We start from the raw sequence: 12,714 nt of genomic DNA on the forward strand, positions 1-12,714 counted from the left end.
CAAAAAAGAACTTTTTCCCACTCAGAAAAATCCACTGAATCCAAATCTCACATTTATATTTGAAAAAAAATATTTTAATATTTTTGAACCTATTCCAGACAATTAAATTATTATATTCTACTTAAGCGGTTTTTCGTGAAAACTCTGGTTTTTACACAAAGAGAGTGAATTCGGCCTACTCATGGCTCTGATTCCCCTATTCGCGCTAAACGTCAGTTGGGCGTTTAGCACCCAGGGAGGGTGTTGCCAGCTTTTTCCTTTTTAGCTCCAAACTCTGTCAAATTGCTCCAAATTTCACCTGAAATCATAAAAATACTAAAACAACTCAAAGTAGCATCCAAAGGGGATTTTTGCAGTAAAATCAAGTAAAACTAAATAAAATCTAAATAAAAATAACTAGAAAATGATAGAAAAAAAGGATATAACATGCTCACGCATCAGTAAGGCACAAGTAAAGTACATATACAACAAGTAGAACAATTAACAAGTAGGCTTATGATACATGTAGGAAAAATTGAAATTAGACAAAGCATACAAACAGATAGAAGATGCATATGATGAATGCCTGTCCTAATGGATCGGGATATCACTTGTTGGTCCAAAATTTCCAACCCGGCACATGCTTTTGGATGTCACCTTTCTGCCACGTTCAATGATATAGCGCCTGACACGCTTTTGTTCCAAGGACATTGTGCCTGGCACACTATTGTTCCGAGGATATAGTGCCTGGCACACTTGCATGCATCATTCCGAGGATATAGTGCTTGGCACACTCTAGCGGCAGAAGGTTATCAATCATAATTCAATACCAGGGATATAGTGCCCTGCACACTTTTTTCAACAACTAACAAGCTCATCATTCCTTTTCAAGATTTAACCTCATCATAAACATCATTACTTTTCAATTTTTCAAATCTATTCTAAGCATTCTCATTTCTCAAAATCTCTTCGACGAATACTTCACAACTCAACGTTCACCAATTTCATCTACAACTTTCCAAAACCTATGTCACAGGGTCTAAAATCATAACCAAAATACCCCTTTTTAATTTACTTATTGTGTTCTCCCTTGATTCAAAGTCTAAATACTAGCAAAAAGGTTTTAAAAAAGTGTTACAGAAGTTTACAAGCTTTCCAGAAAGGTAAAACAGTTAAAAACAGGGCTTTAGCTGAAAAATAGGGCCTGTGCTTACGCACAGGGCTGTGTGCGTACGCACAACCTGAAACACCCGCTCTGTTTTGTGCGTACGCACAAAGGTGTACGTGGGCACAAATGACAGATTTCCAAATTTTCTACAACATCACAAAATTTAGATTTTTTACCCTAACTTTCAACGTTCATAACTTCCTCTACAAAATTATGTTTTCCTCAAATTTTATATCATTTTAAAGCTCTTTAAATCATCTTGACTTTGAAATAAAAACCACTCAATTTCAAAACCAAAGGCTTAAGTTATGATCCATCAAAGTTGGTTAAAAGTAAGTTTTTACCCAAAAAGCACCAACCCTTAAATTTTCCAAATTCTCAACCCAAAACCAAGAGTTCATAACCCAAAACAGCACTCAAGTCATTCCACACACTTCCATTTATCTCAAAAACATATCACCTCCCTAAACCATCCAAGTATTCCACAATATATTATCAAAATCCATAATCATCATCAACCAACAACAACAATTAAAAATCGTCATCAATATCAATAATCATTACCAAACAATATCTAACATTAACCAAATCTATCATAATCTTTATTCCTCAAATTTAACCTCAAAAAACTCATGGCCTTCACCAATTGTCATCAACATCAATATTCATACTTCTCATCGATTAACCTCAACATTAGCAATCATTATCAACATTCATATTACCACAATCATCATAAACACTCATCAACATCAACCAACATCATAATATATCATTAACACCAATAACCATCATACCCCTTATCAACATCACAATCATCATCAATTATTATTAATTCAATCTTATCCTACGGTCCACTAGCATAAGTTTCACAAAATATTACATATTATATAAAGGAAACTAAAACCATACCTTGGCCGATTATCCTCCACGCACAAAACCACTTCACCACAAGCTTTCCAAGCCACTACTCAATATCAAACAACACCAAGAACACTCTATAATATGAAGAACAAGAATCAAAGTTAGGGTTTATGACATACGACTAAACTCAAGGGTTTAGTGATATCTTAGCTTATCCAATGAGTTTTGGGATAAAATCCCCTACTCACCCAAGCTAGATTACACCTAAACAACAAGGACACAAAAAAAGATAAGCAAAATGAGTTAAGCAAAATAGTAATCAAAATTACGTCGCTCACAAAAGATAAGCGTAGATGGATAAGCAAGATCGAAAGAAAATCTAAAAGACCATAAACATAGATTAGAATTCCTAAATACAAAGATCAAGCTCCGAATTCGACCTGTAAAGTAAAAGCCAACCAGAGTATATATATATATATATATATATATATATATATATATATATATATATATATATATATATATATATATATACATACATACATATAACCCAAAATATCTCAGACTCATAAAATTGACAAACTGTTTCTCTAAGTCAACCTCTAAGAGGCATAAGCATAAAATACAAGATGGAGAATCTATATACGTATATAAACATAAATAAAATACAATCTAAGTCCCCAGAGTTCTTTGCTTCCACAGAGTCTCCAGAATGTTCATTGACGTACTTCCTGACCTGCATCTGAAAACAAGAACATATGTATGGAATGAGAACCGGGGGTTCTCAGTATGGTAAAGGTGCCCACATAAATAGTATATAAGGTCCCAAAAAAGCCAGAGACATTTCTAGAATACCGACACTCAGAATCAAACTTAAGGAAAGTAAACTAAACCAGAAAGTAGGTAACTCTCTAAGTTTCTCATGTCCTGAATCATTTTCTAACTTAACCCCTCACTTTCTGCTTCCCCTAGCCCTCCAAAAATACCGGTAGAATAGCCCTCATCACTCCTCCGCCATACAAGGGACCTCTCAGATGCAAGCCTAAGCAAAATAGATAAGGAAAGCACAAGCATGGATAACAAGTACAGCAGATAGGACATGTAACAATTAATTACAGTCAAACAATTATGCAACCCAAAGCAAAGAATTCTCAAACAAATCACACAAATGCTCATGATACATGCCTACCCTAAGGGTGATGAGTCTTATCGGTCAGTTATAAAGCCAACCCGACATGTCCGGTAGCTAATCTGGACATCGTCTTCTTAAAAACTGGTGAGCGATATAATACTACGATCCTCACCTGGTGAGCGGTAAACCACCATGATCCCCACCATCTGCGAGCAGTAAACCACTTCGATCCCCACAGACATTTTCAATTGGAAAGGAACAACCTGTGGGCGGTAAATAACCATTATCCCCACCTCAACTGCAATCCTTGACAAGTGGTACACTACCACGATCCTTGTCAGGTGCATAAATCACAATTTCATAACCTGTGGGCAGTAAATCACCACAATCCCCATAGACATATCGATACAAGACAAGCGGTAAACCACCACGATCCTTGCCAGGTTAAGCCCAAAAACAATTTCATTTTCAAATTCATTATAAACCATTCATACATTTATTAATCAATCATAGCCACAATATATCATTGCCACCCTTATACGCTCTCTCATACACTCACATTTCATCAATTCAAACTCATTTTTTATCATTCTTCTTCCTCATATCTTTTTCGGAGCAAGCAGACAACGTCATTGCCTCTTACCTAGGGTCACATATCTCATTCGTTTACATATTCCTTGAGCTAACTTCAAAACTGTTTTAGAATTTAAACTCAAACATAATTTATTATTTTCTTAAATAAATCAAAATCAAATAATATAATTCTTTCAATCCAAATTAACCAAAATAAAACTTCTCAAAATTCTTCTAAAAATTTCGATAGCACCTCCCCTAAAACTCAAATTCTTGCCACTCTTCATGAGTCCCAACCATCAAACCAAACACCTCTCAATCAGTCAGATCATTCCTAGTATCAAATTATTTCAAAATCAAACCAATTCTAATATTAAATCTTTTTCCAAAACCAACCAACTCCAATAACAAACCGTTTATAAAATTGAATCATACATCTCTCAACCAATCCATTCAATTCAATGTCACAAACTCACCATCAATTCTCAACACATCAACAATCATGTTTATCTTATACTCATCAATGTCGCAATCTAACACATACAAATTCATTTATCCTTTATACACATATTGTATACCATATACATAATTTCTCAATAATATTCAGTTCATTCCTATCTTATGGTCTTCTAGCTTAAGTTTTCACGTTACATTATATTTTATCTACATGAAACAAAAACAATACCTTGACTGATTCCTCTCTAAGCTCGGAACACCTAAAAAATCTTTGCTTCCATAAGCTCCAAGCTTTCAAATGTCAATTTCTCCATCTTAATCACCCAGATTTCGTTCTAAACCGCACAATTAAACTCTAAATCAACAAGAACACAATCTAATTCACACAATATCACTATAATCATCATAAGTTTTACTAATTCAACAATTCACAAGGATTCAACATTTTCTTACCTTATCCATTGATGAAATAGACAAAGCCCAACACTATCCACGAGCTAATTCGACCCCTAGAACATCAAAACCACATAATCTCTCAAAATTAAAACCGTAAATTTCAAAATTAGGGAGAGTGACTGAATAAGAAATGTTTAGATTCTTACCAAATTAATCCATGGGTTTTGTAGAGAATTCCAAGATGAACATGCGGCCGCTGATGGCTCGTCAATCGGAGCTCCGGATTGAAAGTTACGTAGAATTGAAATGTTTGACGAGGGTTCGGAAATTTCCTTCCAAATTCGACGCCCTTCCCTCTCTCATTTGGTTAGAGCATGCTTAATGAAATCAACATGGCTGGTCTTGGTATTTATATATAGGCCTTGGGTATGGTTTGGGTCCAGTTCGACCAGTTTGGTCCGTTGGCCCATTTTTGGGCCAAAATTTTTAAAATTAGTATCTAAATTTGTATTTTAATTATTTCTTCCATTCTAAACTATAAAATTTACTTTTTTAATTTTTTTAAATAATAATTAATTTATTAGTTAATTATTTATTAACTTCCCTGGGGTTTACATCGATGGACTCTGAGGGCTGGTTCTGTTCTAAATTGGAAATTGGAAAGTTTGGAAAGTTGGGAAAAATGAAAAATTGAATTAGACTTAGTATTAGGATAGTTGCCTGAATCATGGATTAGTGAGAACCTAGGGTGAATAATTGATGAAAGGAAACTTAAGATACTTAGTGAGTTTCTATGATAGTGCATTGTATTTATTTGGCATTTTTATCTACTGGGCACCCATAGGTCGGGAGTTCTCATTTCGTATATATCTCTTGTTTTTTAGATACAGGTCTAGGTGTTCAGTATTGAGCTATACTTCATCTGAAAGATGGCGAAGATCATTTGACTCTATCTATATTTTGTTTTGAATCCGTATTTATTTTGAAACACTTATATGTATGTATTTATTTCTTTTTGGAACTCGCCTACAGAGGCCTTTATGTATATTTTTAGAGAGATATGAATTACTATTGTCAAAATGATTTTAATTCTATAACCCTAACTGGCCTAAACTTCGTAGGTCGCGACTAGTGATTATTTACTTATGAATTACTATTGTCTTTATCTTATTCTTCCTTAATGTTTTATTACTTATCGCTTTCCGAATGCACTTTACCTTTTGTTTCCATCGATATGTGAGAGAGTTTCCGATTGCAATTTTATTTACTCCTTTTTAAACTTCTCGTTTAATACTTTCTCTCAGTTATATATATTAAAAATCCAACTTGGGAGTCGTATCACCTTATTATTGTTTACTTATGACTCGAGCCTAAGGATTTGAATATTAGCATGTTACATTATGGTATCAGAGCAGTTCGTCCTCGTGAACCTAAGGGATGAACTGCTTATACTTCAATGCATACTCTGAGTCTGTGCTTATTCAATTTAGGATATCTAAGTGATTTGTTTAGCATGAAGTTGATAAGTATACTTTTGTGAATTTGAAACTCTTGACTTGAGATATTGAGACTGATCACCTTGATATCGCTTGTTTGGTGTGGACAGGACCCGAATTACAACTCGTGGGCATGGTCGAACCCGTATGCAAGGAGAAAATGAGGAAGGCACACCGAGGAATAACCAAGCTGCGCTCTAGGCTGCTATGACTACCCTTGTGAATAGGATGCACGCAAATACTCCGGCTAATAACCATGCCATGGAGAAAATGAACAGGAACGGTGATGGACTTGGTAACCATCACGTTAGGAGAGGTCAGATGACCTTAGTCACTTTTCTAAAATTTAATCCCCAATCTTCAAGGGCTCAAGTGGTCCAACAGAGGCTGATAATTAGTTTCAAGAAATGGAAATGGTCCTGCAAGCACAACAAGTACTTGAGGGCTAGCTGGTCAAATTTACTCCTTACCAGGTGGCTTGGGAAGTACAACACTGGTGGAAAGGGGCTCACTATTTTTTGCAGCAATGGAATAGGGATGGGATAATCACTTGGGAGGTATTCAGAGAGGAGTTTTGCAAGTACTTTATGAACTTTTCAAGGCAAACTAAGGAGTTGGAATTACTATAACTGAAACAAGGATCTATGATGGTGGCTTCTTACACTAGCAAATTTGAAGAGTTATGCCGTTTTTCAAGGGCTTGTCAAGGTGCTCCAAAATGATACGAGGAATGAAAATGTATGAAGTACTAGGATGGTTTAAGGGATGATATCATGCGAGTTGTGGAACCTCTTAAGATCAAGAGCTTTGCGAAGTTGGTAAATAAGAGCCGCGTGGAGAGGATTTCTCTAAGAGGATTGAAACCCCAAGGACCAATCGTGGTGACTACCACAATCGGGAACGTGTTATACTTGGATGTATGGAAAGAGGTATGGAAAGCAACCTCAGCAAGGCCAAAATAATATTCGAAAGAATAATTTTCGAAGGAATAACAACAACAATCATCAAGGAAGGAGGTATGGAAAGCAACCTCAGAATAACTTGACCTGTAGGAGGTGTGGGAGCTACCACCTGAACATTCCATGTAGAGCTGGATTGGGATTGTGCTATAACTGTAGAGGGGTTGGTCATAAGTCTTGCAACTGTCTTGAGAAAGCTAACCAGAATATTGGTAGAGCCCAACAGCAAGACCGTGTGTACGTTATAACGACGGAAGATGCCATTGGGTCTGACACTTTGTTCAAAGGTAAATAAGAGATTGGTGGTAATGTGTTAACTGTATTGTATAACTGATAAGTTGCTAATTTACGATTGAAGATGCCAAAATTTACATTTGAATTTAGATTTAGTAGCAGATTATATGGTGACTTAGGATAACATTGGATATTTGGTGAATTGTTGGGTAGAAATGGAGAAAAATTAGAGAGTATGATTTTTTAGGTTTGAATTGATTGAAAATTGATGATTGAAAAGAGAGAAAGCTTGTAGATGGCATTAGTATACCTTGGATTTGAACTTGGAATGAAAGTTTGTGAATTTGTATAATTGTGTAGAAATAGGATAATGACTATTGTTAGAAAACTGATGTTATAAGTTTTTAATGATTAGGTAATGTGAATATGGAGATCAAAGATTTTAAGAGATTGTGATTAAGTCTTAGGATGAGCGTAAGCATTATTTAGGTTAGGTTGAGAAAGCTTAGAAGTGAGCCTAGATTTTATGATCCGATAAGGGAATATGACATGAATGCATGATTGGATTCTTGGTGGCTAATGATCAAAGTAACACAGCAAAAGCTTATTGAAGTATTAACATAGGATAGTTGTGAATGGGAGCTGTAGAAGGTGAATAGAAATATCTTAGGCTTGAATATTCAAAGAGTTTAGTGAGTTAATGTAAATAAAGATTTCCAAAAAATTAAGTTTGATTGTGGCTATAAAATTAGATTGATTCTGAGTAGGTTGTAGAGAGGATTATAGGTGTAATTGGATTTTTTCTTAAATTGTAAGGAATAGATTATTAGTTTTAGAAGATAGATTTAGAAAACACTAAATTGAAACATTGATGTTGTATACAGGTTGAATTGAGAAAACCCGTGAAGGGTGGTGAACTTTGGTCTTAGGGAATGTTTTATAAGGGTGAGGTGAACTTGATAATCAGATTAGCTATTAAGAAAAACCTAGAGAAAGCTAAGAGTGAAACGAATGAGCATGGCATAGGCTCGAGTTCAGTTTAAGTTATTATGACGTTGTAAGTAAGAATGAGGAATGCAGATTTAGTGTTTGAATTAATGCTGAAGGAAGGTAGAAGAAGTAATGTGGGAGTAGTTGAATTCAGTATTAGTGAAGTGCAGTGTAGAGGAATTCAAAAGATTTAAATTAGTTAAGGGATAAACAAGGTTTAGATCCAAGCCGTATGGCGAGGGAGAGTGAACTTGAGGTAGAGTTGGTGCTGGGAACGAAGCTAGTTTTGATTGCACGATATGGGAGAGAAAACTATCGACTCAATCGTGGATTCTTGATTAACCCTAAGAACAACAAGGTTGCATCTTGACTTGAAGACGAATTTGAGGCAACTAAATTTTGAGGGCAAAATTTCTAATTAGGTGGGTAGGATGTAAAACTCCAATTAAACAAAAATTAAATAAATAATAAATTAAATAAGCACCGACGAGGTTGGAAAAATTTAGAATCATAATTTGAAATTTTAAATGTGATATTTGAATTTGTAGGATTTTTTGAGCGAAAAAACATCATATTTGGCATAAAAACGCGAAGTGGCGTTTTAGCCGGCAGTACCAGCTTAAGTCTGTCCGGTACTACGATTGAGAAAATTATTTGTGAGTAAAGAGAGTAAAAAGTTAAATTTTAATTTGGAAAAGTAAAAAGTGAATTAAAATACTAATTTTAAAAGTTTTGGTGGGCCAACAGACTAAACCGATGAACCAGGCCCAAGCCCAACATATAAGTAGCCTTGTCAAAGCCATCTCACCACAACACAACACTGTGCAGCTGCAAGAGAAGAAAGGGATTGAGAGAAAACCCTAGCTCCCAAAACACTCAAACCACCATAGTTATCCTCTAACAATTGAAGGAAAGTCAAGTGAACACAACTAAATTTGGCTCACAAGTCCTACTCACTTCATAGAAAAGAACTAGAGTTGGTGAGGTTCAAGCTAATTAGCAATCTCCAATTACCAATCGACATTTGAGTATAACAATTCAAGTGGCTCCAATTACTCAACCCCAAACCAAGCAAGGAAATCTACTCCATGATCATGGATGACATTTCCTCAAACACTTGGTGAGCAAAGATAAAAAACATGATAAAAATTAGGAAAATAACTCAATTCAAATTATCACTAACAATAATTAACAATAGCAAAACAAGCAATAACAATAGATATGAAAATAACTCAATGCATTAACAAAATTCAAAGTAACAAGATCCAAACATGAATTCAAATTAACCAAATTGAAAAGAGTACTAATGGAATTAAAGAAGAAAAATATAAGGAAAATGACTAGAAATGAAGGTAACAGAGTTTCTCTCATGATCCAATTGAAAGTGAAACTAAGAATACCAAAAATCCAAGAGAGAAGTAAGAGTTTATCTCACTAGAATTCAAAACTCAAAAACTAAGCTAAAGTGAAGTGTGTTTCGTCCCTCTCCATTCCCAGAGTATTCGCTTCACTTTCAAGCTTGGAACCGGGCTAAAAGTAGCCCAGAAATCGCCCCTAGTGTATTCCCTTTAATGCAGCACGTGACGCTCATCACGCGTACGCGTCAACCACTCATACACGTCGCTTGGACAATACACTGGCCACGAGTACACATCTGTCACGAGTACACGTCAATGGACGACACTCCTAGTCACACGTACGCATCAGTCACGCGTATGCATCGCTTGGAAGATGGCTTGATCATGTGTACGCTTCAGCCATGCACGCGCGTCGCTTTCAACTTCTTAAATCTTCACATTCTTGTGTTCCTTTCACTTTAGCATGCTTCCTCTTCGTCCTCTATGCCATTCCTGCTCTATAAATCATGTAATCACTCAACAAACGCATCACGGCAACGAATGGTAACAAGAGAGAATTAAAAATTAGTAATTTTTAGGCCTAGAAAGCATGTTTTCAATCATAGCACAAAATTAGGAAGAAATCTTAAAAACATGCAATTTACATGAATAGGTGTGAGAATATTTGACAAAATCCACTCAATTCAATCCAAAATATACAATAAAATAGTGGTTCATTAGTTTCATCAACCATTTCCATGGGTTAAGTTAAGGAATCCCCAAACCTTAGTGATTCATTAAATATCGTGAACCCTAGATTAATGTATGTGTGAAATTGGTTATGTTAGTGTTGTTGGGTGAATTTGGCACACTTTAAGGACTTAAATTTGCTTGTGGAACTTTTGTGGTGAGCCTTCGAGTGGAGAATTCAAGTATTGGGTACGAATCACCGTCATTAAAGGTATGATTTAAGTTTTATTTAAGTATCATGTGGTATGATGAAAATTCCTAGGTTAGATGCTAATAAGTGGATATCTTATACGCTTTTTCATTGCATTTTCTTAGCATTTTAGTTATATTTTATGTATATTTTATTAAGTTTTAGTATGTTTTAGTGCAAAATTCATCTTTTGGATGCTACTTTGAGTTTTTGTATTTTTTCTATGATTTTAGGAGATTTTTTGGTGAAATTGGCGAAATTGACAAAAGCCTTGTTCAGAGACGAAGAAAGGATAGTAGATGTTGTCAAATCTTAACCTCTGTGCATTCCAACGAGCATATCTTGAGCTACAAAGATCCAATTGATGCGGTCTTAATGGCGTTGGAAAGCTAACTTCCAGAGCTTTCCAGAAATATATAATATTTTATACTTCTCTTAGAACAATTGCCAAAACTGGCATTGAACGTCGACATATGGAGTTCAATGCCCAAGAAGGACTAGCCTGCAGCGTTGAATGCCCAGGACTGAGTGCAACGTTCAAAGAGGAGTAAACCCAGCATTGAACACCCAAAGTTGGCGTTCAACGACACCCAGGGAGCAAGGAAACAGCACGCTCACCCCCCTAATGGGCGTTCAACACCAAAAAGCCCAAGTTGAACAACAGGCATACGAAGCAATCACCAAGTGGGCTCCAAAGTGGATTTTAGCACTCCTTAGGCTTTTCTTATTTTATTTTTGTAATTTTTAATTAAAAACAATATCTTTTAGGTTTAGTCTTAGAAGTTTTTACTATAAATAAGGAACTTCCTTCCTCCTGAGAATCATGCCTCCCAGGAGGGGAGAAGCACAGACACATTACTTTACACCTTCTTAAAGCATGAGTAACTAAACCTCCTTATTAAGGTTAGGAACTCTGCTGATTCCTATGGATTAATAATATTACTGTTTCTATTTCAATATATACTTGATTCCCTTCTATGATGTGTTGTCGTTTTTTATCCAAATGAGACTGGTATGTCCCTTTCTCTACATGAGTTCTTTACGAGTCCTAACCCGGATAGTGTTGAGCTAAAGCTTGAGATTGCATCACCTGAACCAATAACTCATCTGTGCTAATCGAGGATAAGTAACATATAATCCGGTTATTTATGGGTGATGAGGTTCTTGTGGTGCTAAGGTTAGAATCATTGAGCTTCATTCTTCGATTCGGAAGATCTGACCTTGTCTGTGGCGTTTTGAGTAGGATCAACAAAGGAGAGTGAATTGTGCGGGCTTCATCTTCGGCCATATTGAATGACCACTGACAACGGCATTTTGGTATGAATCCGGGGAGATTAACTTGATGAGAGGACATGAGTTAATCACTTACAACTTTGCCATAGAATGAATCATTTATTGTAGAATTAGTCTGTAAGACGTATTAATCCAGAAAGATAAAGCATCTCCAATGCCTTAACTATTTTATCATTATTGTTTCTATCTCAATTCTTTACTGGTTTCTTTATTGTTTCATTTATCCACACTCAACAACAACAACTACCTTTCGATTCGCCTGACTAAGATCTGCAAGATAACCACATCTTACTCAATCTAACAATCCTCGTGGGATCTTCCCTCACTCACCTGAGGTATTACTTGGGCAACCCGGTGCACTTGCCGGTGAAGTTGTGCGAGTTCAATTTTGCGCACCAAGTTTTTGGCGCCGTTGTCGGGGATTGTTTGAGATTGACAAACTACCGGTTGTCTTCTCCTTAGATTAAGTAATTTTTAATGTTTTTTCTTTTAATTGTATTTCTTGTTAAAATTTTCAAACCATCTTTGTTTATTATCTTAAAAATTTTCAAAAAAATTCATCTTAGTCATCTTTTTCTCTTTTTTGAATTTTTGGTCAAAGTTTTTAAGTTTGGTGTTTCTTAGTAGTCTTGGTCAATTATTTCTTTCTCTTGATTTTTGAAAATTGTTCTTGTTTGCTTTCTTGAATTTTTTATTTCTATCTTGTTTTACCTTTTTTTTTTCTTTCTTTTTGTTCGAAATTTCTAGGTGTTTTCTCTTGTTTGATTTCAAAATTTTTAATTTTAGTGTCTTGTAGTGTTTCTCTCTCAATTTTTCGAAAGTAGTGTTAGTTGATTTCAAAATCTTTTACGTTTGGGGTTCTTTTAGTGTTTTAAAATATTTTAAATTTAATCTTTTTTA

The sequence above is a fragment of the Arachis hypogaea genome, chromosome 14, assembly GCF_003086295.3.
Source record: "Arachis hypogaea cultivar Tifrunner chromosome 14, arahy.Tifrunner.gnm2.J5K5, whole genome shotgun sequence".
Lineage (NCBI taxonomy): Eukaryota > Viridiplantae > Streptophyta > Magnoliopsida > Fabales > Fabaceae > Arachis > Arachis hypogaea.